The following is a 20,756-nucleotide window of genomic DNA, read 5'->3' as shown; positions in this document are numbered from 1 at the left end:
TTTCTGGCAGATTTACCTGCCAGATTGATTATTTCCAACATGTCAGATGCAAATTTCGATCGATTTTTTTGATATTCTGTTCTTTTTCTGATCAATTTCCATTCACTTCTACGGAAATAGTTTGGGAATAACGATCGGAAAATCAAAAAAAGTTCATCAAAATTCATATCGGACATGTTGGAAATAATTGATCTGGCAGGTAAATCTGCCAGAAAATTGTATGGTGTGTACCTAGCATTACTCAGAAGCAATTGATTCAGATAAATTTGTGTTACATATTATGGGATGTTATTTATTTTTTGGCCACGCACAAACTCCTCCTCCACAGCAAAACACTTCACAAACACATGCCACGGAAACTGACCAGATGACAAGGAAAAGCAAAGTGTATGAAGATTGAGGGCTCTTTCACACGAAAAATCACAAACCGCAATGGCATTTTGCACTTTTCACTATGTTGGCCTCAATGGAAATGCAGGAAAAATGCAACAGAATTACGGCTGCAATTTTAGAAAATTGGAGATGCATTCAGTGTGAATGCATTCCCACGATTCCCATTGTAACGTGTGTTTAGAAAATCGCAAGCCTTTTTTAAAAAACCAAACGGAATGCAGCTGGTGTGAAAGGGCCCAAAGCTGCACAACATTATTTTATCGATAAATAAAGTCAATCGCTGCAATGAGAAATATGGAGCCTCTGGGAGATGGGCCAGAGTGCAGTCTTTACAGTAAAAGTTCTCATATACTGTACATATTTATTAACTAGCCTAACTTTTCACAACCACATATTGGTCAGGCCTCTATATGTTTCACCTAAAGCTACTTCTGATTAGGAATGTACCCAGTTTTTTCTGCACTTGCTACAGATTAATTTTAAAGCTGAAGTCTAAACACAGAAATATTAGGTATTCTAAATTAATAAGAACTTTCAAATGATTAACTCACACTGGGAAAATTAATATTATATTAGAGCAAAGGACAAATTATTGCTGGTTATGGACCTTTGTACTGTAGATATTCCATTATTTCCAGTCATTTCAAGTTACGAAGCTAAAACGTTGACAATTATCTATTGGTTTCAGTGTTTGTTTATATTTGCTCAACTGTTCTTTTCTTCAAGACTTAGATAATGCTGATAACAATAACAAAATTGAATCCAACGTTCTAAGCCTTATTAATGCATTAAAAAAAAAAAGACAAATGAAGAATGACAAAAGACTAACCTTCTTATGCAACAAAGATCTGGACTTTCAGTGCGTCTCACATGCTTATTTCCTGCAATCAGAATAAAACCTGCAAAAACAGAAGCAAGAAAAATATAAATCATCTTTATTGAAAGTAAATCTGCAGAGAAACAACACCATCAGGCACCACTGCCACTGGAAGACTAAGCAATAATAAGTAGCAAATGAGTCAAATTCAATACATCATGAATAGGGACCGTCAGAGAGAAATAATTCCATGTTGATGCAAGATCATGAAAATTTTGCATGCAAATTTATGTAGCTTGAAAATGGATCAATTGAAGGGAGCCAAGGAGAGAGGGTAGGAACACACTAGGCAGTGCGGGAAAGGTAGCGTTTTGCTGCATATGCGTTTGTGCGTCTTTAGTGCGTTTTCCGTGCGTTTGCATTTTGCTTCCGCACATGCGTTTTTCTTGCATTTTGTGTACATTTTAACCACTTGAGGACCACAGTCTTTCTACCCCTTAAGGACCAGAGCCCTTTTTTCCATTCAGACCACTGCAGCTTTTACGGTTTATTGCTCGGTCATACAACCTACCACCTAAATGAATTTTACCTCCTTTTCTTGTCACTAATACAGCTTTCTTTTAGTGCTATTTGATTGCTGCTGCGAGTTTTAGTTTTTATTATATTCATCAAAAAAGACATGAATTTTGTCAAAAAAATGACTTTTTTAACTTTCTGTGCTGACATTTTTCAAATAAAGTAAAACTTCCTATACATTTGAGCGCGAAAGTTATTCTGCTACATGTCTTTGATTAAAAAAAAAAAAAAAATATTCAGTGTATATTTATTGGATTGGGTAAAAGTTATAGCGTTTAAAAACTATGGTGCCAAAAGTGAATTTTCCCATTTTGAAGCATCTCTGACTTTTCTGACCACCTGTCAGGTTTCATGAGGGGCTAAAATTCCAGGATAGTATAAACACCCCCCAAATTGCACCTTTTTGGAAAGAAGACATCCCAAAGTATTCACTGAGAGGCATGGTGAGTTAATAGAAGATTTTATTTTTTGTCACAAGTTAGTGGAAAATGACACTTTGTGACAAAAAAAAAAAAAAAAAAGTTTCCATTTCTTCTAACTTGCGACAAAAAAAAAAATGAAATCTGCCACGGACTCACTATGCTCCTCTCTGAATACCTTGAAGGGTCTACTTTCCAAAACGGGGTAATTTGTGGGGTGTGTTTACTGTCCTGACATTTTGGGGGGTGCTAAATTGTAAGCACCCCTGTAAAGCCTAAAGGTGCTCATTGGACTTCGGGCCCCTTAGCGCAGTTAGGCTGCAAAAAAGTGCCACACATGTGGTATTGCCATACTCAGGAGAAGTAGTATAATGTGTTTTGGGGTGTATTTTTACACATGCCCATGCTGGTTGGGAGAAATATCTCTGTAAATGACAATTTTTTGATTTTTTTTTTTTTACACACAATTGTCCATTTACAGAGATATTTCTACCACTCAGCATGGGTATGTGTAAAAATACACCCCAAAACACATACTACTTCTCCTGAGTACGGCGATACCACAAGTATGGCACTTTTTTGCACCCTAACTGAGCTAAGGGGCCCAAAGTCCAATGAGTACCTTTAGGATTTCACAGATCATTTTGCGACATTTGGTTTCAAGACTACTCCTCACGGTTTAGGGCCCCTAAAATGCCAGGGCAGTATAGGAACCCCACAAATGACCCCATTTTAGAAAGAAGTCTCCCCAAGGTATTCCGTTAGGAGTATGGTGAGTTCATAGAAGATTTTATTTTTTGTCACAAGTAAGCGGAAATTGATTTTAATTGTTTTTTTTTTTTCACAAAGTGTCATTTTCCGCTAATTTGTGACAAAAAATAATATCTTCTATGAACTCACCATACTCCTAACTGAATACCTTTGGGTGTCTTCTTTCTAAAATGGGGTCATTTGTGGGGTTCCTATACTGCCCTGGCATTTTAGGGGCCCTAAACCGTGAGGAGTAGTCTTGAAACCAAATGTGGCAAAATTACCTGTGTAATCCTAAAGGTACTCATTGGACTTTGGGCCCCTTAGCGCACTTAGGGTGCAAAAAAGTGCCACACATGTGGTACCGCTGTACTCAGGAGAAGTAGTATAATGTGTTTTGTGGTGTATTTTTACACATTCCCATGCTGGGTGGAAGAAATATCTCTGTAAATGACAATTTTTTGATTTTTTTTTTTTTTTTACACACAATTGTCCATTTACAGAGAGATTTCTCCCACCCAGCATGGGTATGCATAAAAATACACCCCAAAACATATTATACTACTTCTCCTGAGTACGGCAATGTGTGACACTTTTTTGCAGCCTAGGTGCGCTAAGGGGCCCAACGTCCTATTCACAGGTCATTTTGAGGCATTCGTTTTCTAGACTACTCCTCACGGTTTAGGGCCCCTAAAATGCCAGGGCAGTATAGGAACCCCACAACTGACCTCATTTTAGAAAGAAGACACCCCAAGGTATTCCGTTAGGTGTATGGTGAGTTGATTGAAGATTTTATTTTTTGTCACAAGTTAGTGAAAAATGACACTTTGTGAAAAAACAATAAAAATCAATTTCCGCTAACTTGTGACAAAAAATAAAATCCTTTATGAACTCGTCATACACCTAACAGAATACCTTGGGGTGTCTTTTTTCTAAAATGGGGTCACTTGTGGGGTTCCTATACCGCCCTGGCATTTTACGGGCCCAAAACCGTGAGTAGTCTGGAAACCAAATGTCTCAAAATGACTGTTCAAGGGTATAAGCATCTGCAAATTTTGATGACAGGTGATCTATGAGGGGGCAAATTTTATGGAACCGGTCATAAGCAGGGTGCCTGATCTAATGGATAGGAGTGCTAGGGGGGGTGACAGGAGGTGATTGATGGGTGTCTCAGGGGGTGGTTAGAGGGGAAAATAGATGCAATCAATGCACTGGGGAGGTGATCGGAAGGGGGTCTGAGGGGGATCTGAGGGTTTGGCCGAGTGATCAAGAGCCCACACGGGGCAAATTAGGGCCTGATCTGATGGGTAGGTGTGCTAGGGGGTGACAGGTGGTGACAGGAGGTGATTGATGGGTGTATCAAAGTGTGATTAGTGGGGGGAATAGATGCAAGCAATGAACTGGCGAGGTGATCAGGGCTGGGGTCTGAGGCAGTGGGCGGGTGATTGGGTGCCCTAGGGGCAGATAGGGGTCTAATCTGATGGGTAGCAGTGACAGGTGGTGACAGGGAGTGATTGATGGGTAATTAGTGGGTGTTTAGAGGAGAGAACAGATGCAATGCACTTGGGAGGCGATCTGACGGCGGGTCTGCAGGCGATTGGATGGTGTGGGTGGGTGATCAGATTGCCCGCAAGGGGCAGGTTAGGGGCTGATTGATGGGTAGCAGTGACAGGGGGTGACTGATGGGTGATAGGTGATTGGCAGGTGGTTGACAGGTGATCAGTGGGTTATTACAGGGAAGAACAGATGTAATTAATGCACTGGCGAATTGATAAGGGGGGGTCTGAGGGCAATCTGAGCGTGTGGGAGGGTGATTGAGTGCCCGCAAGGGGCATATTAGGGTCTGATCTGATAGGTAACAGTGACAGGTGGTGATAGGGGGTGATTGATGGGTGATTGATGGGTAATTAGTGGGTGTTTAGAGAAGAGAACAGATGTAAACAATACACTTGGGAGGTGATCTGATGGCGGGATTGCGGGCGATCTAATGGTGTGGGTGGGTGATCAGATTGCCCACAAGGGGCAGGTTAGGGGCTGATTGTTGGGTGGCAGTGACAGGGGGTGATTGACGGGTGATTGACAGGTGATCAGGGGGGATAGATGCATACAGTACACGGGGGGGAGGGGTCTGGGGAGAATCTGAGGGGTGGGGGGTGATCAGGAGTCCCCAGGGGGCAGTTTAGGGAATTTAAAAAAAAATAGCGTCGACAGTGACAGGGAGTGATTGATGGGTTATGAGGGGGGTGATTGGGTGCAAACAGTGGTCTGGGGGGTGGGCAGGGAGGGGGGTCTGAGGGGTGCTGTGGGCAATCAGGGGGCGGGGGAGGGGGCAGATCAGTGTGTTTGGGTGCAGACTAGGGTGGCTGCAGCCTGCCCTGGTGGTCCCTCGGACACTGGGACCACCAGGGCAGGAGGCAGCCTGTATAATACACTTTGTATACATTACAAAGTGTATTATACACTTTGAAGCGGCGATCGCGGGGTTAACAACCCGCCGGCGCTTCCGAACGGCCGGCGGGTTGTCGTCGCGGGTGGGTGGAGCCAGTTGCCAGGGGAAGCGCGTGTTATCAATGACCCGATCGCTCCCCCGGCATGCCGAAAGGACGCAACGCCCTTGGGCGTATTGCGGTCCTTTCGGCGTCCACTTTGCCGCCGCCCATCGGCTGTGGGCGGTCGGCAAGTGGTTAATGCATTTGCGGTTTGCATATATAAACCGCATATGCGTTTTGCATGCTTTTTTATGTGTTTTATGCAAACTACTAGGAAGGCAACAGGAAGTGGAAATACCACAAACTTGTTATTAAAAAAAAAAAAAAACGCATACAAAACGCATAAAAAAACTAAAAAAATCACTTAACACTTTACCTCTGCGTCACCATTGACTTTCATTATGTGCGTTTTAGAAAAATATGCAGAAAGACCAGTGTTTTTAAAAATGCACACTGCAGAAGCAAGCATATGCGTTTTTTTCATGCGGCCCATTGGCTTGCATTATGTGCGTTTTTAACAATGCTAGCGTTTCTGCCTAGTGTGTTCCTACCCAGACTCTATTTTCAAGACGCATAATTTGCATACAAAATTTGCATAATCCATCAATTAGAATTATTTGCATCTCATTGATCATTCCTAATCATGACCCTTGAATTACAGTATAATATACATTTGAATGTTCTGTCTCTTGAAGATTTAACGTTTTGCCTGGTGTTTGGAAGTAGCACTTTATTGCTGGATTGCCAGAGTTAGTTGTGGAACATCCTTTTTGTTGAAAAGTATAATTTAGTCCCTACAATCACTGTGTACAAAAACTATTTCAATCAGTAAACCTCAGCTATTTTTTTTACCTAGACAGTATTAGGCCTCTTGCACACTGCATGCATTTCAGATTCCGATTTTTAATCGTTTTTTACATCCGATTCAGATTTTTAATCTTTACTGCATGCTGCATTTTTTGATTAGTTTTTCTGTTGAATGTATTCAGGGAAAAATTGGAATTGAAAATCGGAATCGGAAAACGGATTTGCAGTGTGCAGGGAGCCTTACCAGTATTTCACAAGTGAAGAAGAAAAATAATCTTGGACTTTTCATCTGTCAGGTGAGACATATTATGCTTATTAACCTCTTGACGACCAGCTAACACCGATTGGCGTAAACTGGTCGTCTGCAAGTTTCCATGGAAACTTTCCATGTCCGTTCACGGAGGCTGTCTCCGTGAACAGCCGGAGAGCCGCCGATCGCGGCTCGCGGGCAAAATGTAAACACGCGGGGAAGAAATCCCCGCTGTTTACATCATACGGCGCTGCTGCGCAGCAGCGCCGTAAGGCAGATCGGCGATCCCCAGCCTCTGATTGGCCGGGGATCGCCATCATTTGATAGGCTGAAGCCTATCCTACAATGCGCAGGACGGATATCCGTCCTGCGCAGCTCAGAGGGGAAGGGAGAGGGAGGGAGAGGGACGGAGCGCTGAAAACTCTGCGGAGGGGGGCTTTGAAGAGCCCCCCCCCCCCCGCAAAGCGCAGAGAGCCGGCGGCGATCAGACCCCCCCAGCAGGACATCCCCCTAGTGGGGAAAAAAGGGGGTAAGTCTGATCGCCCTGGCTAAAACCTGATCTGTGCTGCGGGCTGGAGAGCCTACGCAGCACAGATTAGCCAGAAAGCCACTGGTCGGCAAGTGGTTAAGATAAAGACTCTTTAAAATGAAATAGGACTTTCTTTTGCCTCCATGTCAACCTCCAACACAGTGCATCAAGAAACCATAGGAGTGACAATAACAAAACAGTTATAGATCTGTAAATAACAATCAGCCAAACTGTGACACTATACAAACAAGTGTGCTGCATATTACACCTTGGAATGAGGTCATCAACTGCCAAATGTGTCAAGTGCTTCAAAAGACTGCATAGTAGTATGTTAGAGGAAACAAAACCTGCATATCTGTCCTCTGACGAAAGACAAACTCCCCTATTACATTTTATTAATCCATGACAAGCTGACAGTGAAGGTGGCCAGTGAGATACCAGTACTAATAATTATGGTTTGCATGCATATTGTTTGCAGCTTGGAACAAGACCTATCAAATGCACTTTCTGGTGATTTTGATTGTCCCAATTCCAGTGGATTTCAGCAATGTGTGTCAGTGTGTGATACGAGGGACAACAGACAGTGAAAAGACAGGCTTATGAATATCCTTACTATTCTCCAGTTTTCTTGCTGATCTGAACGAAAGCCTAAAGCCTATTACACACCATGCAATTTCCCATAAGAGACATGGGTCAAATAGATAATTTCTGACAGGTCAGATCTGATTTCCAATAGTTTCTCTGATCGATTTTCATAGAAGTGATCAGAAAATCGATCAGAAAAATGTCAGAAATTATCTATCGATCCATCTATCTGATGTGAAATTGCATGGTGTGTACCAGGCATAAAGCTAAGTACACACTTGAGATAAAAGTCGAATGCCTAATACACACGGTACGATTTTCCTTGCGATAGATGATCCGATTGATAAAATCTGTGATGTCCGATATTGCTCCTGATCGTTTCCGTGCTCGATTTCTCATAGTGGTGAATGGAAAAATATAAGAAAAACGAATGAAGATAAGAGAATCGAGTGCAGAACCGAGCGCAGAATCGAGCGCGGAATCGTGCGGGAAAAACGATCGGGTCACAAAATCGCACAGAAAATCTTGACTTGTGTACCCAGGAAAATGACAGATCACAGACCAATTTTACCACCTTGCACGTAGTATGAGAGCCATACCTACACAGTCTATTCCATTGAGCTGAACTCCCCATTAGATAAAATTCTTTGCAAGATGCTGCACACAAAGATGCTGTACACATGCAAAAGATCAATATCTGCAAAAGATCTGTTCCTGCAAAATGCATTCATAGTCTATCTGCAGATCTCATACACACCTTGTTTAACAGACATTCATCTGCAGATCAGATCCACCAGGATGGATCTTCAGATAATTGTCTGATCTGCAAATGAATGTCCGTTAAACAAGGTGTGTATGAGATCTGCAGATATCATACAAGCCTTAAGGTGCCCATACATCTAGCGATTTTTCAGCACGATCGACCATTCGATTATTTTATTGAGAAGGAATCGAGTGTGTTACAGAATTCCCAATCGATGAAAAGTGGCTGATTTCATGTCGAATTGTCCAGCTTACTTGATCAAGCAAGATGCAAGATATTGGTCGATTACACAGGAATTTTCTACGGTTCACGTCAGTCGATTGATTTTTTACATTCAGAGCATGGAGGCACGACATCTGTCAAATTGAATGTTAATCGCATAGGATATAATTTGTAGTGTGTGGGTTGCTAGTCGATCGACTTTCGATCAACCAAACTAAAGTCAATTCCTTAATAATGTCGATTGCTTTGTCGAATAAATCAGAATCGCTAGATGTATGGCTACCTTAAAGAGAATCTGTACTATGAAAATCTTACATAAATGTACCAGCCTGTTTGTTGTCTTCTCCTAGCCCCCTCTGACATTTTCGCTGCTCCCGCTGCTTTCTTGGTGATAAAAGCACTGTTTTGTTAATTGTTTTTGTAAACAATGAAGATGGACACCAAACAGGAAATACTTCATCAGAGCAGGTGCCTGTTTGCAGAGGCTCCTCTCAAATGTGATTTGATTGCTGGAATGTTACACCACTTGTTGCCTTAGCTGCTTGTCTGAGCTCTGAACTGATCTTTCTGCACTCACAGCTGTTCACAAGGTCACAGCTTCTGAGCCTGCAGACGCTGGCTGTGAGCAGAGACCTTGTCTGACTCATACACACAGCACACATACAAAGCCAGCAGGGGGGGGGGGGGGTGGAGGAGGTGTGTATAACTTCTCCCCATCACAGCAGAGCAGTGCATTCCTCTCTGCCTCGACAAGGCTTGACAAAAGAAAGAAGATTAGATTTATTACAGACACAGTGCAACTATAAAAGACTGCAGCATGCTAGACCACATTAGAACAGGTGTAGGAACTTATAGGATAGAAGAAATAAGGCTGAAAATGTTGTTACAGAGTCTCTTTAAGGCAGAAACCAGTGGTTTTGCAGAAACCAGTGGTTTTGCATGGTAATCTCACTTCTGGCTGCAAGCCAAGCAAGACATGAGGCACTCTAGCACTCACTTCCTGTGGTGGAAATAGGAAGTGCATGGAAGTGTATTGACAAAATACCACCATAGACTTCCATAACTTCCAGTCAGCGCAAGTCACCGCAGGTGGTCACCGATAACACGCGGTTGTTGTGACATTAAATCGGGTACTTCCAGCACATTGCACTGCAGGAGGTGTGGAATGTCCCATAGGTTTTCACTGCTTTAGCGTTACCCTACAGTAAAAAAAAAAAAAAAAGCAATGAAAACATCCCAGTGTTAAAGGGGCCTAAAGCTAAGTACCCACGGAAAGATGGATTGGGGAATCAACCGTTGCCTGATCCAGCTTTCAAAATCCTGTGACGTAGAAATGAACATCATAAGTGTGCCTGCCAGTTTGTTCTCTTTATGGTGGAATTTAGAATCTTTATTCTGTGGATTGTGGCACCTGGACTACGCAGTCAATCAGAGATGAGCACCGTTCTACCTCAATCTATGCTTCTATCTTTTGCATTTCATTGCTTGCAATGGCGATGTCTTCACAAGAGGTAGTTGATGGTGAAAGCATGAATGAGTTGGAGCATGAGTTAATCCCAGAGTTTGGTCAAATGGATTTAGGAGATGGAGGCAGTGCAGGCAGGAAGAGACCAGTGGAAGGACTTTTTTTGTGGATGAATTGGCAGTGGATGGAAGGGATGTCGTTTTGCAAAGACTGGAGTTTAACCTATCAAAAGCTACAGAGAAGGAAATACGATTATTCTGGTTAATAGCATCATTTGAACAGTATGGGGAGAAAGGTTATGCGTCACGTGGTATAAGTTCTATAACAAAGAGTCAGGAGAACAACTGAATCGGGTTCTGAATCCACTAGGTTATGGGTTTTCTACCAATTTGGGATTTATGACTAAAGCACAGGAGAATGACTCTATGGCTCTAAAGAATTTATATGACTTGTTAAATGAAAACGTGGGTGAAAGTAGTATGCTCTCTATCAATGAAGAGGAGGAGAATCGTGGGAAGGAGAGTGAAAATCCTTTCCACATTAAATCTAAAACACCTTTTCCATTAACACCGGGGTCCCCAGTCGATATCTTTCATGAAGCAGTATTGAGAGATGTTAAAGCTCAGATCTATCCTGGATTTTTGTCAAATTTGAATGAGAGAGAGAAAAGGGCTTTAAAGTGGTTAAAATCTAGAAATGACTTGATAGTGAAGAAAGCCGACAAGGGGGGTAATATCGTAGTAATGAGTAGGGAATACTATGTAGGAGAGGCACAGCGACAGATGAAAAGGCCTATCTTAAGTTAAAGGAAAATCCAACAAGGAAACTCCAGGACAGGCTGCGCTCATTATTAAGAAAAGGAGTTGAGAGAAATTATTTGAGTCAGAAGCTAGGAGAACAGCTGTATGTTGAATACCCACGCCACCCTGTGTGGTATTTTTTGCCTAAAATACATAAATCCCTGGTCGATCCCCCAGGACGGCCGATAGTGTCAGGAAGGGGCTCTGTTACCGAGCCCCTTTCTAGGTACCTCGACCACACTCTCAGGCCCTTCTTGGAGGAAATACCATCCTACTTGAAGGACTCCACTGCAGTGTTACAGATGGTGGATAAATGGGATTTGAGCCCAGAGTATAGTTTGGCTAGTATTAATGTGGTTAATCTTTATGGAAGTATCCCACAAGAAAAAGGAGTAATTGCAGTGGAGGAAATTTTAAGGAGAAAAAATAAAGAAGATGGATATATCTCCTTTTTAGGAGACTGTCTTACTTGGGTGTTGAGTTCCAACACCTTTAAGTTTGGGGGAGAAGGGTGCAGACAGGTCACGGGGACAGCCATGGGGATGCCGGTGGCCCCTGTCCTCGCGAACCTGTACCTATCCTTATGGGAAGAATATATATATATATAGTTCTAAGAATCCATTTAGACAATACCTGGGAGTGTGGAAGAGGTATGTGGATGACATATTGGTCGTGTGGGGATCGATCAGGGAAAACTTTGAAAAATTTGTCGTATATTTACAACTGAATAAGTTTGACCTGAGTTTCACAAGTGAGTGGGGAGGTGATGGAATAAACTTTCTCGATCTAAGATTGGTGATAGAAAATGGAAAGGTAATCACGGAGGGCTATCGTAAACCTACCGCAACAAACTCTGTTCTACACGGTGATAGCTATCACCCTAGCCACACGATAGAGGCTATACCGTATAGCAAATTTGTGCGGCTACGTAGAAACAATTCAGAGTATGATAAATTTATTGAACAAGCCTTAGATCTAAAGAGAAGCCTCCTGGCAAGAGGATATAAAGAAAGTAATATATACACAGCTTTTGAAAGGGCCAGTAAATTGGATCGAGCAGGATTGCTCAATTATAAGAAAAGAAAAAAACACAAGGAAATGTTTTCATTCGTGTTTGATTATAATCCTTTGTCAAAAAAGATTAGAGAGATTATACAGAGGCATTAGCCTATATTAAAAGATGATTGAGAGATTAGTAAAAAAAGAAAAAAGAGAAACCATTGATTACATTTAGATGGCGTGAGACGATAGGGAGTCGTATCATACATAGTAAATATTGCAGTCCAAATCCTGCTACCTGGTTGGATACTATGCGATTTAGAGGTTCTAGACCGTGTGGCCACTGTGTGGCTTGTCCCAATATGGCTAAAGGTGAGGGTTTTCAGATAGGCCCCTTGAAGTGGAAAATTAAGAGCCTAATTACCTGTAGAACAGAGTTCGTAGTGTACGCTATTGTCTGTGACTGTAATCGTTATTATATAGGCATGACTACTAGAAGTCTAAGGAGAAGAATCCGAGAACATGTAAAGTCAGTCTCTACAGGAGTGGGGTGCCCTCGAGTGATTGAACACTTTAGAGAATGTCATAGGGGGAGGACATCGGAAATGAAAGGAATAGGATTGTTACATGTGCCTAGCCCTAAACGAGGAGGAACGCTGGAACGCACGCCGGGCCAGGAACTACCTGCTTCCGGCTTTCTGACTTCCGGTCACGTGAGGCGCCTGTCACGTGACCCTAGGGCGGGCGAACTTCCGGATTCAGACGCCGCTTGTCCTCCGAACACAGCACAGAGGGAGAGGCCAGTGCGTGCAGCATGACCCCGCGCTGAGACAACTAGCCAGCGCCGACGAAGGGGATCACACCAGCCGCGGCTCCTGTGGACTCACATGGGTGGCCAGCCTTACCCCCTACATCTAGCATCCTGCTGGACAGGAAAACAACTGAGGGGGTAAGGACATGACGATATATATATATATATGTGTGCGTGTGCCCTGCCTATCTAATTATGCAAATTGTTTAATCTAGTTCCTGTCCAGTGAATGTGGAGGGAGACATGTCTCAGGGTTGCTGTCCTGAGACGTTCTGGGAAAAAATCCATTACAGAAAGAGGCTTGGTTGATTAACATTACAGAAGCTCTGGGTCCATTAGGACTGAATGAGCGTAATGACCTTACATGTTTTCTGTGAATCGACTCCTTCCACAAAACCCCCCCTTTCTCCCCCCCACCCCCCACTTTTTATCAGTTCCTTCTTTCCCTTCCTCCCCCTCTAAGAGTAAAAAGTAAAAAATAATAATGGATAAACATTGTTATATATAGGAGTAAAAAAAGTCGGTTGATCATGACGTAAAAGTTAGATTAAGTATAGAATCTTTCATAACTTCGCTCGTTTCTTGTTCTTGTACAGAGTGCCTTGTAAAATATGTATAAAATGTAACAAATGGATAATCATAAAGCTGATGGCTAATTAACATATTAAGTAATTATGTATTAAAAATTTAGAATATTGAATTTTGATGAATATCTCCAGTCTTGGTATGCGACTCCTTTTCTCTTTTCTGTCTGCCGGTGGGACTGGATGGAGGCAATTTTAGGGAGTTTATTTTATGTATTTCCCTAAGTTTCTATTACGCAGTGAGTGCCTTTTTCTAAATGGCCACAAGAGGCTAAGGGGACCAGCATGGCGAAAAGCCCCTCTGATGAGGCCCGCAGAAACCAAGGGAGAAACGGCTGTTAAGGCAGCCAACCTGGATTCACCACAGCACCCCAGCGTTCTATGCCTAAACCCAGTCCGCATCAGCTTGCACTAGGTCCCGCAAGTATCCTGCACTGCCAACTCTAAGGCTCCTCGCATGCTTATTTTGCTTTTCTCTGAGCTAGCTTACACAGATATGCATTTAGTCTGCTTGCAAGGCTTTGCATTCTAATGCTTACATATGTTGCCAGAGTGGCTCGGATGCACTTTATGCACTTTATGCTTGAGCTAATAAATGTGGTGAGACTTTTCAGCCCAGTTTGTTCTCTTTATGGTGGAATGTAGAAACGAACATCATAAAGCAAACGATAATTTACATTTTCCTTGACTTCAGTGGAAATCTTATCGATTGTCCAGGATTTGTCACAGGTAGACTGCCATCGTAAAACAATTTTAAAAAATTGTTGTTAAACAATATTACATGATATTGTGTGCAGACAATCGTTCGTTCCCCCCCATTTATTGAGGTATGTAACTCACAAGTCAGTAATTTACCTCACTAGTTGGTAATTTTTGTTTTCCATGCGGTAACAGCCTTGACATTTTGCAAATCAGCTTTTTTTCTGCTTTATTAAATGCGGTATGGCTTTGTGAGTTAAAGCATGAATTTGTAAAGAGCTACAGAAGATGTCAGAATGATACAGAATACACAGTCATGTCACGATCTCTCAGAGGAGCTCACATTCTATACCCTACCACAGTCCTAGTCCAAGGTTCCTATTATAAGGTCTAAGGTCAAGCAGAGATCGGGTCACGCCATGTAAAAATAAAAATGCTAATGGCATGTGTGTGGTGGCTCTAGTCCGTTTCATTCTCCCGGGAGCCCTTCTTCAAGCAAAAATGTACATGAAAATGCCATAAGTATTAAACGGTCCTGCAATCAAAACTATATATAGATTGAGGCAGCTCTAAATCAGAGGGACTGGTCCATTTAGTGATGTGGAACTGCATCAGCCTATTTACTCATGATTGTAGGATCATTTGGTGCTCATGCCAGGTTCATGTGGATTATTCAAACAGACAAAATATTGTGAATTGCTAATTTTAATCATATGAATCAAAAAACATTGGAGGCTAAACTAGGGCTTTAAGCATTAAAATCTGAATAATAACATAACCAGAACTTAGTTTTAAAATTGCATTTTAATAGTCACAGCCATTATATGCCCATTGTTCATCCTTTGTAATGTAGTTATGTTTGAATGGAGTTGTGGTCCCATAAAACAGAGGAGCAGGGATAGACAGCTGAGCTTGTTTGTATCCCCATGGCTGCAGTCATCACAGTCTGCCTGCAGAGGCCTATGTATGCATAGGAACGCTCTACTTTTCACTTGGGTTCTGCAGATTTGGCTTCAATTCATCAAAGGGTGTTCGATAACAAAATCCCAGTCCTTAAAATACCGCATTCGGTATTTTACACTTCACTGTGCTAATTCATCAATATTTTCACATGTGTGGTAGAGGTTCGTTAAGTTACCGAAGTACTACGGCTTCAGTTCATCAAAGGCTGTTAGATAACGGCAGAGTGGTGCAGAGCAGCTTGGAATGTCTGTGTTGTTACAAGCTGATAACAATAGAAGGCATCCAGACATCCCTTTACATGTAAACGTGTGTTATATTTACTGTTACTTATACTGCCTCTGCTGCTCTGAATCTGTCCATCAGTGTTTCTTAACATTTTACTTATTTGCCACAACGTAGATAAACTTCCTGGAGACTTTACAAATGCCATGCTTGGTGATTTCACCACATGCATCTTTGTATATTCAAACAGGGACTCAAAGGGTTAAACCACCGAAGGACATCTGGGGATATCTTTTGTCCCGTTATCTCTGCTCACTGCCTGGGAGGTCTGGAAGCTTGTGTGGAGAAGCCTGTGACCTATCAGCACCTATCAGCTGCACTTGCAGGAGAACAGGGGCTGTTTCTATTGGCTGCCTGCTCCTGTTAATCATGAAAACATTCACACAGAAGGCTTTCGAAGCCTGTAACGACAGGGGAGAGCTGGAGATAAACACCGAATGTGCTAGCGAATGTGGTAACCTTGATGAATTAACATTTACTGACATTTGCTGACATGTGTTGAGCACAAGTCGGTAATTTATCTCATTGCTCTGTGATTTCAGCTTCTCATTCGGTAACAGCTTTAAAGAATTAACATTTTCTTAAGTGCTCCGTTAACTCAGCTGTTTTCAGCATTACCGAATGCGGTAATGCTTGATGAATTGAAGCCAAAGAGTTCTACAGGACAAATTAATGCCAAGCCAATAGTCCAGTGTTAGTGGCAGCCCAGCATACAAATAGGTATACGCATTCCTGCTGCTGTCTACTTCAATCTAGAGAAAGTATGCCCTTATAAAATAAGAATTATGCAATACATTTTTTGCCATCACTTTGGAAATAACATAGAGAGCAAACACAGCAGGATCTGAAGACAGTAACGTGTGTTTGAAATAATGGAACATATAGGGCCATCTCCTATTACTAAACTCGCCAGCAATAAGCGCTGGCAAGTTCTTAAATTAGGAAATACGAGCATTGCCTAATCCAATTCAATTTAACATCCCCCAGCGAGTCCTTTACACCCTATCCAATTGTCCTTTTCATGCTACCATGAGTGTTAGCTTTGACCTGCAAAAGGCAAGTCAAAACACGCCAACGCATGTCTTCTCCAGTGCCGACAAAGGTGTCCCCCAGAGCTCCCCGACTGTCTTTCAGCTAATGCCCTAAGGCTCCCGCAGATGAGGCAGGCACCCCTGATCAATTTACTTGCACACCGCATTGAAAACCCGTCACCCCTTGCCACAAGTCTCGTCGTCATAGTTCTCTCTGAGCCCCAGAAAAGAATCTTTGAAGCTACCGCCGGGGCCTTAACCAACAAGCCATCCGCATCAAAAAGCGGATTGCAGCAGCTTTGCTGATCGCTAGAGCACCCGAACGCAATCAACAGCTTACTAAATTTTTATAACAATCACGCTCCGTTCCCAATGGGTATACGGTGCAATCGCAGGTAGTGGAGAAGCAGCATGGGTAAACACAGGCGATCGCCCTTGCTAGTGGAAAAGGGCCCCGACTGGCTCTGGGGGGACTTTTTCTTTCAGATGAACGGAGAATGAAATCAGCTGACTAAAGGTCTGTAGAGGAGTGTCACATGCCAAGCTAAGGTAGTGATGCTGTTGTGTATCTAGTTGAAGGGATGAGAAACAGTGGTCACTTGGGAAAGCAGCTGCAGAGAAAGGTTTAAAATGACACCTAGAAGTGGCAATTACCTTCACCGGGTTCAAAGAAGCTGAACTTGGGTCACAACAGTTGTCAGGTGCAAGGACATTATGACAATCATTACAACATTATTATACATCTGGAGTTGTTTACGAAGCCTGTTTATCTGCTAAACTATGATTCAGGCAAACAGCATGAGCCTGAAATTTATCAACAAAGGAGCGTTTGAGGAATGTAGAAACTTAAAATGCAAAAAAAAAAAAAAAAAATCCTTAGGAGATATAAAATACAAAATGCATTCAATCCAATGACACTTTTAGAGTGTTCCTTAAAGTTGTGGAAAACAGGTGCAAGGTGTTACATAAAGAGGAACTGTAGCAAAAAGGGGGCAAAAAATAAATAAATAAATTGCAAAGTGAAAAATAGAAGAGATCAAGAAGTGATTGATATTCGCCTTGTATATAGGGGTAGAAGCTACTGATTGGGATGAAATTCAATCCTTGCTTACAGTTCCTCTTTAAGTAAAAATGCAGAATCCTCATAAAATAGGAGTATAATGTAAGCAGTTTAAGAAATAAAATTACAGGATAATGTTCAGTCCCTTAGATACTGCTGATCTGATGGGAACTCCTTTCCTGTGCTAAACATTGGCACCAGGTCCTTCCGTTCCTATAACAGGCAATTCACAACTACAATACAAGAATAAAACTTACAATGCCAAAAACTTACAATCACAGTAAATGTATTAAGAAATTCAGAAAGTCAAAAGTAGTTTTACTGTAATTCCCTTCTAATGTCTGGAGTTCAAAAGTTAAAGGGATACTGTAGGGGGGTCGGGGGAAAATGAGCTGAACTTACCCGGGGCTTCTAATGGTCCCCCGCAGACATCCTGTGTTGGCGCAGCCACTCCCCAATGCTCCTGCCCCGCCTCCGGTTCACTTCTGGAATTTCTGACTTTAAAGTCAGAAAACCACTGCGCCTGCGTTGCCGTGTCCTCGCTCCTGCTGATGTCACCAGGAGTGTACTGCACAGACACAGACGATACTGGGCCTGCGCTGTGCGCTCTTGATGATATCAGCGGGATCGAGGACACTGCAACGCAGGCGCAGTGGTTTTCTGACTTTAAAGTCAGAAATTCCAGAAGTGAACCGGAGGCGGGGCCGGAGCATCGGTGAGCGGCTGCGCGGGCACAGGATGTCTGCGGGGGACCATTAGAAGCCCCGGGTAAGTTCAGCTCATTTTCCCCCGACCCCCCTACAGTATCCCTTTAAGACCTGGTCAAGACATGTTTTCTTTAACACGGTGTGGAAATACTGTATATCACTATCTGCAATGCACAGAGGTTTGTGCATTACACATAAGGGTTAGTTCACATGGACGTTTCCTCTAAATGCTTTTCTGCAAGCTGGCAGAAAAGCATTTAGTGGCTTCCTGCGTTTTTGACCTGCACTGCGGGACAAGGAAAAGTGATCCTGGAAGCTACGTTGTTTATAGAATCACAAATAGTAACCAGCACAACTGTCATCTTAGTGTTTACTACTTACCTGCATCAGTGTTTTACTTCAGCTAACATCTGGAAATATGCTTGAAGAAGGGGACTAGATCCCAGAAAGCTTGCATCATTTAACGCTATCAGTTAGCCATTAACAGGAATTATTTTTTTACAAAACGTTTCTTCTACCTATATAATTTGTTTGACTAACACGGTACAGAAACTTTTTTGCTACGATTATAGAATCACCTAAACACTGGGCAGATGACGCAAAACTAGGGATCAGCGTTTGCGCAAATGACAGTAAACGCTGGTACCGGTGTTTCATTGGGATGGGCCGCATACGATGAGTGTCGTGGCCAACGTTTCCAGTGTGAACCAGCCTTAAATCATCTTAGCATTATTCCTTTTATTAGTTCAGTGCTTGTCTGGCTGACTTTTGCAATGCTTAATTCCTATTCTAATGCCAGATACTGCTTGTCTGGACAGAACAAGAGTCTGTATTCTGCCCAAGTAGTCTGTGTTTTCTGTCCAAACTCCTCCCTCTAGCCCATCATCACCTACACGAGGTAATCAGGGAGAAGCTTGGAGGGAGCATCAGCCAGTATTTTTCTGTAGAAAGAAAGGCGACACTACCCACTTTGACCTTGTGCGCCACAGGAAGGAGCAGATGGAGGGGATATTGTTATAGCTCTGTGCAGAGCTAGAAACTCCTAGCTCACAGCGATGAATGGGTCAGCAGTCAAATTGGTTCATCGGCAGGAGTGTGGGGACGGGAGATTGAAATCTATGCACTAGAAGGGATAAGAGGCTTGTGCATAGTTCCATTCCTGTCTGTTAAAACCTGACAGAAAACTGTTGCAAAACTGATGCAAAGTGACAGGATAGGAATGGAACTGTACAAATTTTATGTGTGAAACCAGCCTTAGGGCTGGAGTGTTTTTAAAAATGCTAGCGGTTTGAAAACTGCTTGGGTAATGTATGTCAATGGGTTTATTTTTTCCACAAACGCAAACTCGGGGGCTGCAGCATTTTTTTAGATTTTTGAGGCGTTTCTCCCTTAATGTTAAAGTATAGGAAAGTAGAAAACCGCTCTGAAAAACGCTAGATCAGAGCGGTTTTCCAGGCGTTTTTGTTACAGAAGCTGCTCAGTAACAGCTTTACTGTAACAATATTTGAAATCTGCTACACAAAAACGTTCCAACACGCTAGGCATGTTTAGAAATTCTCCCTAAACATGCCTAGAATCGCTCTCAAAATCTGCTTCAAAAACCTCTAGCGGTTTGCGGATCTGCTAGAGGTTTTTGGTGTGCACTGGGCCTCACTGCTTCTTCCAGGTAAAACGGTCCGTACACACGCCGGACTGCAGGAAACGACGGGTCCGTCGTCACCTCCTGCTGGGCGTGTTTTCAGCAGACAGTCCGGCGTGTGTACAGTCTGTCGGCAGACTGATACGGCTGTTTCTAAGCGATCCGCCGGGCGGATCGCTCAGAAACAGCCGTATCAGTCTGCAGACAGACTGTACACACGCCGGACTGTCGCTGGAACTCCCGCCCGGCGGGAGGTAACAACGGACCCGTCATTTCCTGCAGTCCGGCGTGTGTATGGACCTTAAGTGAAGTGAATGGGACAGAGAAAAGGGGGGAATGGAAGCATGATGAAAGGGAACATCGCAGCAAGCCTGCCTCTTCCTGTCTGAAAATGTAACGTTTACCAAAAGTCAATTTTTTTAAGGAACGATTGTGAGGACCAGGGAGGAAGGAGGAGAGACAATGCACAGTTATGTGGATCAAGCACAAACATACCTCTGTGATTACCTCTGGTAGCTTTGTCTCAGGTCAGGTAAACCTTAAAGTGGATCCGAGGTGAACTTTTACTCATTCCATAATTGTGTTCCTTTCCTATTGTTTATAGGGCATTCCTAAAGTCAAGTACTTTTGTTGTGTTTGTTTTAATACTCTAATTCCCTATAAACTAAATAAACCACGCCCACAGGTTTTCAGAGAGCCTTGGCATTAGCAAGGGCTCATGGGATCTCAGTCTGGGCAGGAGGAGGTGTTACTAGCCATTGATTTCAGAGGCAAAGGGGAGGAGGGAGGAGGGGGGATTAGTTTTTTTTTCACAGGCTGAGTGCTCAAGATACAGATAAGCCTGCCTCTGTGTAATGTTTACAAACAACATGGCTGCTGTCGTATCACAGGAAGAAATAATCATTTTCTATTAAAGCTGTTTGCAGCTAGATTTTCTGTGTAAACTATCTAAACTTTAGATAAGATATATAGACAAGTTACTTGTTATAGTTAGTTTTTCATCTCGGATCCGTTTTAAGACTGATTTTAGTTTTCTCGCCTATTTTTCAGGGCTGTGGAGTCGGAGTCGTGGAGTCGGAGCGATTTTGGGTGCCTGGAGTCGGAGTCGAGAAAAAA

At 42.8% G+C, this 20,756-nt stretch overlaps 1 protein-coding gene across 4 annotated transcripts in view; it reads right to left on the bottom strand.

Moving 5' to 3' along the window:
* Positions 1 to 20,756, bottom strand: part of MRTFB (myocardin related transcription factor B) — a 422,849-nt gene that overhangs the window by 320,511 nt on the left and 81,582 nt on the right. For all 4 annotated transcript variants that reach the window (XM_068244719.1, XM_068244722.1, XM_068244721.1 and 1 more), the window contains one exon: positions 1,223 to 1,292. The gene's annotated coding sequence lies outside the window, so the exon portion shown is untranslated. The remainder of the gene's footprint in view (positions 1 to 1,222; positions 1,293 to 20,756) is intronic.

This window comes from Hyperolius riggenbachi, chromosome 7 (genome assembly GCF_040937935.1).
Source record: "Hyperolius riggenbachi isolate aHypRig1 chromosome 7, aHypRig1.pri, whole genome shotgun sequence".
In the NCBI taxonomy this organism is placed as follows: domain Eukaryota; kingdom Metazoa; phylum Chordata; class Amphibia; order Anura; family Hyperoliidae; genus Hyperolius; species Hyperolius riggenbachi.
The sequence above is the reverse complement of the archived record's forward strand: the minus strand, read 5'-3'. Positions and strand labels throughout refer to the sequence as shown.